This window comes from Nanorana parkeri, unplaced genomic scaffold (assembly GCF_000935625.1).
Source record: "Nanorana parkeri isolate BGI_ZX_2015 unplaced genomic scaffold, ASM93562v1 scaffold1500, whole genome shotgun sequence".
NCBI classification, from domain to species: Eukaryota; Metazoa; Chordata; class Amphibia; order Anura; family Dicroglossidae; genus Nanorana; species Nanorana parkeri.
The window spans coordinates 188,293-200,851 of NW_017307768.1; the positions used below are offsets into that span (position 1 = coordinate 188,293).

General features: G+C 48.1%; 1 non-coding gene across 1 annotated transcript; it reads left to right on the forward strand.

The window, feature by feature from the left end:
- The first annotated feature begins 2,929 nt into the window (after positions 1-2,929).
- Positions 2,930-3,012, forward strand: TRNAL-UAA. Its single transcript has one exon. It is a non-coding gene; the product is annotated as a tRNA-Leu (tRNA).
- Positions 3,013-12,559: the final 9,547 nt, after the last annotated feature.

Below are 12,559 nucleotides of genomic sequence, written 5' to 3' on the forward strand. Positions count from 1 at the left end.
ACAAAATAACCCCCCAGACCGGAACGTTCATCACCATCGCCCCCTCTGTGCTCAACTACCTCCCCAGTAACATTCATCACCAGCCGGCCCCCCTTCGGCTTACAAATTAGGGACGCCCCTACCTTAGACCACTGGGGCCGGGGAAGAAGAGGCTACAGGGACCAAGGATCGGGTGAGTATATTTGCTTTGTTTGAGCACCCTAGACAAAACAAACACATATGTTTTTTTGTTTGCCTGGAGTTCTTTAAATATGAAAATGTATTTGTTCAGGTTTGGGTAGGAGAAATGGGGGGGGGGGGTATCTAATTTTGCCCGGGGAGGGGCTTTAGGTTTTAAGACCCATGTCTGGGGAGATTTCTCTTCCTGTCCCTTTAATTCGAAGAAAAGGTCACTTTACATAAACTGCAATTTTATTTGATTGTTTACAAAAAAAATATTTTTATAACATAATCCTTTCAGCAGACCACCCGAAAATCCAATTTTTTTGGTTGTGGAAGATCTTCTGCCATCTTCATCTTCTATTATGTGAAGGATCTTTTTGCAGTTTCTGTGTTTTTCCTGTACTTGGAGGTGTGCTCACTTCTGTATCCCCCGGCGTCGTCTCGTGTGTGCATTTTCTGACATTCTGATTTTCCTCTAGACCTGACCAAATGAAGCAACCCCAGATCATAACATTGCCCAAAATCCAGGTGGTGACTCCAGGGGGGAGGAATCCGGTGACGTCGATGTCCGTGACGCCGCAGTCGGAACGGATCCCGACAATTATGTCTGGATCCACCCAGCTGTGTGAGTGACAGCGGGCTCTGCCTATCTAGAGGCAGAACCAGCTGTACCCGCCCCCTCCCCATCCGTTCCGCCAGTCAGCGCTGGAGGATCGGACAGGGAAGGAGGGAATCCAGTCCCTCTCCTGTCACGGCTCTCTGCCGGCACAGAATCGAGAAGTGAGCGAACGCCGGTATGTGTTCGCTCACCCCCCGATCTACTGAGCCGACCTGTGACAGTCTCATTGTCACAGGTCGGCTCAGATTATGAGGCTGAGTGAAAATCTCCTTTTAATAGGGCCCCTTTACACTGGTGTTCAATGGGAATAATACCTCCTCCAGATGGCTAAATAGTTCATTGGTGTCAGTGGTTATTTCTCTGAGAAGAAATTGCTAATTGCTTATAGAATTCCTAGCAACCTCTGGCGGAACCCTGGGATTATAGAGAACTCTGGTTGATAATGGCTGGCCTATTGTATATGGCATCCTCAGGTATCCCTGGTTAAGTGTTGGTTGGGCACATTAGAAAACCTTGTTTTCCTGAAGATAAATGTCATTCCATGGCTCTGTGCGCTCGACCTTCTAAGATATATAGCAGACTCAGCCGAGCCGATATGTTTGTGCCGCTGTCTGTTTCCTCTTCTGGCTCTTAATTACATGGGCAGCCTTACCAATTGTAAAGCACCACCAAGATGAATGATTCACAATACCTAAGACTGCGTACATGTAAAGGTCAGGATGCTTGTATGCAAAATCACTTTTTAGTTCATTGGAGTACAAAGCTTCTGCTTTAGTTCACCACCTTCTGGGACTCAAAGCCTTCTACCCTTGCAAGGAGGTAAGTGCCATTTTGTCAGTCCAAGCCCTCCTCCTCTGCCTGAGGTTTTGTCCCCAGCTGGTCAGTTAATGATGGGGGATTGCTGTCTATCCTGGACCTTTGGCTAGCCCATATGACAAAAAAATGGGTTCAATAATGGGTAGCCCCCTTCCCGGTGATGGGGGCAAGGAGCCGCTGTACTGGCCTTATGATGGCCATTGAGGGACTCCTGGCTCAGGGGGTGGTGATTCCAGTTTGAAGGACCCATTCAAAAGATGCCAACACTGTCACTGGTCATAGAAAATCTAAGGCTTGGTTCACACCTAGGCGTATTGCATATGCGTGTCTGTCGCGCGGTTGTCGCGATTCGCGGTAAAAAAATCACGCGACAAACTCACGTTTCCGAAGGCTACTTGGCTGTATCCCAATGGAAACGCTCAACAAAAACGGCCCAAAGTAGTACCTGTACCTTTTCAGGCGTGGGCCGTTTTGTAGCACGTTAGGGACGGGCTGAAATACGCCATGGTGTGAACCAGACCCATTGAATACAATGGGATTTAGATGTTTGAGCGTTTTGTAGAGCGTTCGTCGAGTGTAGAACGCGCTACAAAACGTTCAGGTGTGAACGAGGGCTAAGGGTGACCATACACAGTACAATCTGACCTTTACAATGTTTGTACATTCAGCTACTGCACACGTCCTGTGAACTTCAATGATGTTTCTTTTTATGTCTGGCGTCTTCAACTGGTCTGTGTTTAACCCTCTACCAAACACTGATATACCTTTTAGTACCTTGTATACAGATGGAGAAGGCTTTAGGATCTCGTGGCAGTGTTTTCACCATTTTTACATCTCTTACGGTCTCTGGATGTATAAAGGATTTGCTGAGCATATAGCTGGATGAGTGGCATTCGCACAACATTACAGCCTCTAGATGGCGCCAAGGAGTATAAGAATTTCTAATCTCTTGGGTGATCCTGAGCAGTACAGCCACTAGGTGGAGCCAAGGAGTATAGGAATTTCTATTCTCGGTGATCCTCAGCAGTACAGCCACTAGGTGGAGCCAAGGAGTATAGGAATTTCTATTCTCGGTGATCCTCAGCAGTACAGCCACTAGGTGGAGCCAAGGAGTATAGGAATTTCTATTCTCCTGGGTGATCCCCAGCAGTACAGCCACTAGGTGGAGCCAAGGAGCCGATCTACTGAGCCGACCTGTGACAGTCTCATTGTCACAGGTCGGCTAGAACTATGAGGTGAGTGAAAAGCACTCCCCCCCCCCCCCTCATAGTTCTCCTTTAACTACCGCTCAGCAGCAATTGGAAAATGTATAGCAATGGTGTCCTGTATGTGACCAGGATGGCCGAGTGGTTAAGGCGTTGGACTTAAGATCCAATGGATGTATATCCGCGTGGGTTCGAACCCCACTCCTGGTATGAATTTTCAGTCTATTGCAGGAATAAGTCAGACGCTTCCATCTCCTATCTGGATAAATAATAGTGATTCCAGGAAATGTCACCAAAAAGGAGCAGCTTTTGGCCAAATTGACTCATTTTGGTAAATGTATTGGAGTCAATGGGGAAGATGAAATTAAGAATTTAGTTGTGGCTTGATGGATATAATAGTCTTTAAATGGCCCCCAGAAGCTCCTTTCACCCATAACGAACCTGTTCTTTTCCCCAAAGAAAGAGAAAAATGCATAATTTAGCACTTTGCACCCCAGCCTGACAGTCCCTGGCCCCGCCCCTTTCATTCATTGGATATCAGTTCTTTCAATCACGGAGGCTCAGCATCACACGTGGTCATTACCTAGGGCGGTCTGAATGCCAATACAGCCTGACTAGGAATGCCCGCCCCTAGGGTTGCCACCTTTTCTTCAAGCGAAACCCGAACACTCTAGCGAACCACAAACATGTTTTGGGGAGAATGGGTGGTGGCTTATTCATATGTAAATAGCACCGCCCATTTATATGTAAATATCACAGTAGAGACTGTATTCGGTGGGGGGGCAGTAGTCCCTCTCTTATTTTTGGTTGCCCCTGTCTGCCTGACATCTTGTGTCCGGGTTTCTGCTGCCATGAAACCCGGACACGGCATTCAAAACCCGGACTGGTTGGGTGAATCCTGGACAGGTGGCAACCCTACCCGCCCCTCCAGACTGACACCCACCCATCAGGGTATTTTGCTGCTTGTTTTAGGGCTGAGGGTTCTTGAGAGGACTACGGAGGCAAAAATGCAACTGCAGCTCGCCAGTCCTTAGCTGGTAGTTGCTGGTGGGAGGGGGCCGGCAGGGTGCTGTACATACCGTGTTTCCCTGAAAGTAAGACCTACCCCGAAAATAAGACCTAGTTCGGTGGTAGAAAACATCACCGCACCCTGCCGGCCCCTACCACCAGCAACTACCAGCTAAGGACTGGCGAGCTGCGGTTCCATTTCTGTTCTCGGTTTCGATACATTTTAACGGCTTCCTTTCTCTAGCCAATGACACGTTCTGATTTGTTGTCATGGGAGCAGAAAGGCAGCTGCTGTTTGTACAGCTGGGAATAGCAGCGATGTGAAGACCGGCTCTTAGCACCTGTTTAGGTCACCAGGGCGCAGATGGGGAGTGTGGAAAATTGAGGGCAGGCGACCGTCAGAATTTGCGCACCGATACCGGCAATGAAGAGGAGCTTGGCCGAAATCGGGGGAACGCTATTTCTCAGGCTGGTAACATTTGGTCAGTCCTGCAGCTCCTCCAAGACCTCGTTCAGACCCTCCTGCGTCGTGTGATCTGCGTTATTGATGTGGATTCAACACAAGGACACATTTTAATTGGCCCCTTATGGTAAAGCACTACCGAACGGTTAACCCTTCCCCTGCTGTAACCCCTTAAAGGGAAAGTAGTATTTTTTCATATTTGAAGGTATTTTTGCAATTTACCTTAAAGGAGAACTATGAGGTGAGTGCTTTTCACTCACCTCATAGTTCTAGCCGACCTGTGACAATGAGACTGTCACAGAAGTTAGGTTACACAGCAGCGGGCTTTCCTACTGCTTGTGTAACCTAACTTGGTAAGGCCAGAGCTGTCACAGCCTCTACTCTGTGTTAGAAGCGTGAGCTCTGTGGATGGCTTGGACCAATAGCAAAGCGCCATTGGTCCAGACTGTCCATTCAAAAAAAAGAAAAAAAACCCCCACTGAGGCCATCGATCTTGATGCCTCAGCAGTGATGAGCAAGTGAGGGACAGGGAGGCTCCTCCCTTCCTCCTTCACACTAGCTTGGGGGCATGGCTGCGGGGGGCAGGGCTTTGGCCGGCGGGACGTGCTGGGGGCGAGGCTGGGGGAATGCCTCACCCAGAACCAGAGGTACCACACGTCACTGCCTTAAAGGGTATCTATCCCCCTCTCTATGAACTATTTTCTCCATTTTGCGGTGTTATATAAAATGTTGGGTGTTGTGTTATATCCGTCCGATAAGTGCTATAAAATACCTGCTGACCTTGCCAGAAATCCAGTCTTACACCCAGTGCACTCTGCAATCAGCTCTCGGTAATGGGCCTGGTCAGACACTCCCCCTCTCTCCCTCTACGCAGAGGCTTGTGCTGAGGGGTGTGGTTGTTACTCAGCTCTGCCAGCACAGGGCACTGCAGCTTTATCGAGTGTTTTGGTAGTTTTGGAAAATATCAACCCTGGGGATAGGCCAAGTCCCTCTTTGAAGCCCAGGCGGAGTCTCAGATATAGATATGCAGTGAGACATTGTCCTACCAACCTCCATTTCCCTAGTCTCACCTCTACGTTTCTGTTATAGCCAGTTGCTCAGGGAATCTTAACAGTTGCACAGGGAGTCTAAATATGACCAATAGGCACCAGAGTTAGGCCCAGCGCACTCTGTAATCAGCACTCAATAACAGACCTTGTCAGACACGCCCCCTCTCTTCCTCTACAGTATGAGTCCGTGTGAGGAGGCTGAGGGGTGTGGCTGTTACTCAGCTCTGCCAGCACAGGGCACTGCAGTGTTATCATGTGTTTTGGAAGTTTTGAAAAACATCAAGGGTGGGGGATAGGCCAAATCCTTCTTTAAAGCCCAGGCGGAGCCACAGATATCATTATGCAGTCAGACATTCCAATACCAACCTCCATTTCCTTAGCCTCACCTCTGCTTTCCTGTTACAGCAGTTGTGCAGGGAATCTTAATAAGACCAATATGCACCAGAGTTGGACCCAGTGCACTCTGCCATCAGCACTAACACTCTGTAATCAGCACTCAATTACAGACCTGGTCAGACACGCCCCCTCTCTTCCTCTACAGTATGAGGCTGTGTGAGGAGGTCTGAGGGGGTGTGGCTGTTACTCAGCTCTGCCAGCACAGGCCACAGAAGTTGGAAGCAGCATTTTCAATAAGGGGAAAGGGGATTTTAAGGCATTTTCTAGCCAATTTGACCCTCTGGGGGTATCAGACTAAAACCATAAAAAGGAGTGAGACCAAAAATGGGCTTTAAACTGACTAAAAGGACACCATTAGTAAAACCTGACACGGCTAAAACAGACATTGTACATATCACTCTCTTGTTATAATTCCACTCACATTTCCAGTTACCTATATGACCTTCCGGGAGGTCAGTGGTGTTCTCACCCTAGCCAGGGGGGAGGGGAAGAGTGTTTGGGTCCATAAGAGGATGCTGAGGGGTGTGGCTGTTACTCAGCTCCGCCAGCACAGGGCACTGCGCTGTACCTGCCTCGGGTTGTGCCGGGCCCAGTTATAACCGTGGTACGACCTTCCATCACCCCGCTCGGTGACTTTATACCGAGTTTCCCTTTATTTCATGCGCGGCACGTATTTCCTTAATGTCAGAGGATGATAATGACGGGCGAAACGCGCACTGATGCAATATTCATTTCCTCGCTCGCACGCACTTCAGAAGCCATAGGAAACCTAAAAACGACCTCTTCACCATCCCTCGCGGCTCAATCTTCCTTCCACCAACCCCCAACCTGTTCATCACTTGAAGCCGCGGAGAAGGGAAGCCGCTGAAAAGACCGTCCAACGTTAAGAGGCGTGCATGCGTAATGAGGCGATTCAACGCACTGCCGTCCTGACCTTCTCACCCCCATTATCATCATCTGCGCGGGGCAACCTGGTAACAAAAAAATCAGTCTGACCTCAAAGTAACCTTGTGATAGAATCCAAAATATCTCCTGGAGGCTTCAGTACGGTCATCGGCGCTTCCCAGTCTTCTTGGAAAGGAAGCCCCGGGCCCCCCGAAAAGGTGGGGAGCTCTCCTAGGGGAGATAGGCCCAATCTCTTTTGGCCACTAGCTCTGACACCCCCATATAGACATGTGCCATTCGTTTCGTTCCAAATCAAAATTAGGACATTCGGTAGGGTTGCCAACTTTTCCCGAACACTCTAGCGACGCGCTGACATTTTTGGGGGGAGAATGAGTCGCGGCTTCTTCATATGTAAATATCACAGTTGAGACTATTTTCAGTGGGGGAGGGGCCCCTATCTTAATTTTGGTTTGCCCCTGTCTGCCTGATATCCTATGTTTGGGTTTCAGCTACCATAAAAACCCGGACACAGCATTCAAAACTCGGACTGTCCGGGTGAATCCTGGACATGTGGCAACCGTAACATTCGAATTTCGGAATCCAAGTGCATCCGAAATGTGTCTGAATCCGAATCTCCGTTTCAGAATTTCGGATGCCGTCCGAATTTCGTTTGAAAAATCGGACATGTGACTTTTCTGGCCAATCAGATGTGTTTTTCGGTTTAATGCCTCAGAATGGGTCTGAACGCAACATGGGAGCCATATACAGTATATACCTCTAATACTAAAGCTGAGACTCCCAGACCCCAATGGCAATGGGATCTGAATTTCGGAATGGCACTCTGGTCTGGGAGCCACATACATGTACCGTGTTTCCTCAAAAATAAGACACTGTCTTATATTTTTTGTGGCTCAAAAAAACACACTAGGTCTTATTTTCGGGGTAGGTCTTAGTTTTTTTTTATGTACAACAATCCAAAGTTAATGCAAATCCAAATGAAATAATCCAAAATGGCAAAGTTAGGAATAGGGTGATCAGGGCAATCAGGGGTGCCGTACCTTTCCAAGAGCAATGTAGTAACCAGAATGAGCGAAGAGCGCTATGGAGGAAACATCGGCTTATGGCGGCTCTGCTCCCTGCGCTGCCGCCTCGCTTCCTCTAGTGCCGGCTTTGTTGGTACCGCTGATTCTCTCCCGCAACTCTTCAAGTTCCCCCTTATGCCACCACCGGCCCTGGGAATGGTCACAACTAGGTCTTATTTTCGGGGTGGGTCTTATATTTGAGCAAGCAAAACAAATGATGCCTTTCTGCTGTTTTCTTTTTGAGCAATTCCCAAAAATAGTACTAGGTCTTATTTTGGGGTAGGTCTTAGCTGAGGCTCCCAGACCCGAATGGCATTCAGAAGCTCCCGAGTGCCATTCCGAAATTCAGATCCCGAATGCCATTGGGGTCCGGCAGCCTCAGCTTTAGTATTAATATCTGAATATATGTTTTTCTGTGTAAGTCGCAACTAATATTCATTAGACATGTGCGATTCGTTTCGTTCCGAATCGAAATTCGGACGAATTTTCGGAAATTCGGACATTCGGATGTATCCGAATTCCGAATTACAGACATAACGAATGCAAACGAATCCGAATTTCCGTTTCCAAAATTCGGTAGCGGTAGTTCGTTCGAACGTTCGTTTCGTTTTCGTTTCTTATTCGTTTCGTTCGTTGGAGCAAAGTGACATTAGAGAAGGAGAAAAACATTTTTCCCCCTCAAATGTCACTTTGCTGCAAACGAACGAACAAAACGAATAAGAAACGAAACCGAAACGAACGTTCGAACGAACTAACGCTACCGAATTTTGTCCGAATCCGAATTGACTTTCACACGCGAATCCCGAAAAACGAAATAACACAAATCCAAATTTATAACGAAACTAAACTAAACAAATTTTTTGGCAGTGCACATGTCTAATATTCATAAACTCTCCGAAACTACCGAAATTTGGATTCAGTCCGAATCCGAAACCTGAACCGAATTGGATTTCAGATCCGAAAACCCGAATTCTGAAATCACGGAATATCCGAATTTTTACTCAGCTTACACGGAGGACCAGCAAATGACTTTCCCTCTCTCCAGAAGGTTAGAGATACAAAGGAAACCCTCTTCCCAAAATGGAGGGATGCCAAAGAACCAGGACAAGCTCATAAGGGGTTGGCCAGTGAATAAAACAGAATAGAATCTCTGTATCCACTCTGACACAGGACTCTGGAACCTCCTCAACAGAAGGAGCGCTGAGTGATGTCATATTGGTCATCCCAGGGTGCAACGCTCTGCAAAAGAAACTATAAGCGTTAACGTAAAACAAAATGCAGCAAAGCTGTTAGGGATCAAATCCCTACATTGTGTTTAACAAAAATGACATCGCTATGCTAATACTTGGACATCGCTGGAATAAATACACAACACTGTCAGCCTAGGAATTTGTATCTCTGTCCTTCCAGTTTTTACACATCTCTGCCGCACAGCCAACCCGGTGACCTGACTTTTCTGTGCTGAACTTATGTGACACAGCTCGGTCACCTCCCCACCCCCAGCCTGTGATTGGACAATGACTAAAAAAAGCCTTCTCTCTGCTCCCTCCTCCTGTTAGCATATTCCTTGTCCACGTCACCTGATTGGCCGAAAGTACACACTGCAGTACAGGGGATTATAAGAGGGTGAAAATGAAATCAAATTTAGGTATTTTTTTTATTAGTTTTAATTATTTTTAGTATTTTCTATTGTTTTATTTTTATTATTTATTATAGTTTTATCATGTTTTTTTTATTTATTTATATTTTTCTTATTTCATTTTTATCATATATGATGAATAAAAAGTACTTGTTTCTTTTTCCCTGATTGTCCTTCAAGTGAAGATATATGAATAATCTCGGTAAAAATCACCACGGAAGGTTATCTATGTATAAATAATATATGAATGGAAATGTTATTATTGTCACTGATTTCTTCCCGCAGGGCTCAGGGGAGGACCGAGCGGCCTCGCTGTAATAATATGGCTTTGATAGAGCCGGTGGAAGAGAAAACCATAACCACCAATTCCGTAGGTGACCGCAGCCCCTCCCCCCCCCAGCCCCCGCAATGCCGCCTCGTGTTGTGTACATTACCGCCGTGACCTAAATGGCTCGGTGAACATGCGATTCTTAGCGGAAAGCCGACAGCTCGGCTTGTATTCCTCGGAGAAGATAAACTTCAAGACGGATTTGCTTGTGAAGGAGGAGACGTCGCCGGAGAGAGAGAGGGGAGGAAGTCAGACCTCTTGTGCGGCACAATGTATCTTTTAGCCCGGGGCGGTATTGTCTTCTGGGCGCCATCTTTTATTCATGGCCGTGCATGTTTCATGTGTTCCTTTTAGCAGTACACGTCTTACCTTATTATGGCAGAGTTTACTTAGAACGTTGTTTTTTTTCTCCGTACTTGTGACTGACGGTGCTTCTCCGTACTTGTGACTGACGTTCTGGAGGTATCACGTACAAATAACATTGTTTCATTTATTGATAAGTATATTCTTCCTCTTGTATGTCCTAACGTGAACCCTTCACTAACTTTACAAGTCTGTGCAAATAAATTCCCGATGTGTCACGATCAGTGGCGTAACAATCACCATAGCAACCCAGGCGGTTGCTATGGGGCCCGGGGCACAGTGGGGCCCGGCTAGATGCCGCCTGGGTCGCTATGGGATCTTCTGCTGCTGGCTTTCACTGGCGTCTGAAGACGAACACGCCGCTGTTCAGATCATCTGTGCAGCGGCGCGTTCGTCTCCACAGTCAATTAGAGTCAGCAGCGGCGGGGGAGCAGGCTGGACCCGGTGTTCTATCAACGTCGCGAGCCTCTGACGTCACCGGCAGTGGAGGAGGAGGTGGGCCCGTGCTCGGCAGCAGGGGAGGAGACGGGCCTCGGTGGCAAGAAGGAGGCGGGCCCGGCGACGGAGGAGGTAAGGAGTGCGACCAGCCCACCTGAGGGTGACCTTGCAGAGCCCACCATAGAGAGTCTATGGTGGGCTCTGCAGGGTCACCCTCAGGTGGGATCTCAAGTAGGCTCTGCAAGGGGTATAAATAGAAATCAAGGGGCCCCATCCAAAATTTTGCTATGGGGCCCTGTGATTTCTAGTTACGCCCCCTGGTCACGATGTACAGCCACATACAATATATGTTAGGTCCGAGGTGTGGGCCCGAGGTGATGAGGAGGACCTCCCTTGCAACCCCGTCTGATGACCACTGGGGTTGAAGACAGTGTGCTCAGGCAGGGGGTGCACGGATGCCGGATCAGGATACCGGGTACTTGCGGCAGGTGGTGGCTCAGCAGAGTAGGCAGCCGTGCGGAGAAGGTACTGGAGTCCAGTGGGGAAGTTAGGAGACAAGCCAGGTCGGTAACAAGCGGGCAACGAGGTACAAGGCCGGATCCAATGGAGAGTCTAGAGGAAGGCCAGGTCGGTAACAGGCGGGCAGCAAGATACGGCGGGCAGCAAGATACAGCAGGATAACCCAGGTGGAACGTCAGGGAGGAAGACAGGTAACAAGATCAATCACAGGAGCAAGACAACAACGACTGGTACTGGCTGAAATCACTCAGCACTGAATCCAAGTCCTGTGGAGCTTTATATAGGCTGAGGACGTCGCAATGTGCGGGGTGCTTCCCGCCGGGTCACAGGGCGTCTGTGCCTGTGCGGCCTAGAGGTGCCGACGGAATGCTCCCTCCGTGTGCATCCCCGCACAGAGGCTCGGATCTGGACGCGGCATGTCCCACGGAACGGAACCCGACATGGCCGACCTGTCACTCGGACCGGGACCCGACACTATATTACCACAAGTATTGGGCCCCTCCCCCTCCAAATAATTGGTTTCGGTTGTTCCGTGACATTTCCTGGCTACTAAATATTCCGCGGTCGCCTGTTACTGGAAAAAGAGCATGTGCATCCCCATCCATGTTGTTTGGAGAGAATCACGAGGAAAGGTGACACGCAGGTCACGCGGGGGCAGAAATAATCTTCGTTCTAATACTTTCAAAACTAGAAATCATAGATTAAATCTAAAGTAAAGGAACAAAAGTAGAGAACAAGAAAGTAAGGTCAGGACGGGGGGAGAGGTCAAGACGGGGGGAGAGTTAAGAATGACACACATGTAGCCAGGTAGAAAACAGACCAGAAAGAAGGCTTACAGAAGAGCAAGAAGTAGAAGACGTTGAGGCAGAAGAGGTGAACAAAGGTTGGGTTACCCCTCCAACACAGCATCTGTTGTAGGCGGTCCGGGGTTTGCCACTGGGGGGGTCGCATCCAGACTCAGCCCGTGGAGCCAACAACGTTTCCTGGAAAAAGGTCTTTGAGTATTGGAAGGCTATCCATGGGCTCCAAGTGGACCTGAACTTCCCCTCTGTATTTTTAAGGGTGGAGGAGAAGTCCTCCATGCGATCTATTTTGTTGACTTTAGCAATCCACATACAAAGGGAGAGGGGAGTCGTGCGGTTCCATTGCAAGTGCAGGGCCAGGGATGATTTTTTAGCAACTGACAGAGCAATCTGAAAGGTGTAGCAAGCATGGCACTGGATTATTTTTCATGGTCGTCATGGTCTCCGGGACCTGATTCCAAAAGGGGGATATCCAGGGCCAGATTTGCTCTCCCTGCTGCCCCAGGGCCAGGTTCCTCAATGCGCCCCTCCCCCCCCCCCCCCCTCCCGCAATGGAGAATGGCAGACCTGCAGGCTGCATACAAGTGATCTCGGCGACATCGCCAAGATCACTTGTACAAAACAAAAGAAAAAAAAATTACATAAAGTAAAAAATAATAAGACAAAAAAATTATAAAAAAAAAAGCAAAAGATGATAAGATAAATAAACATTTTAAAAAATATATAACAATTAAAAAAATGAAAAAGTGATTAAAAAAGTTTATTAAAAATTAAAACTACCCCT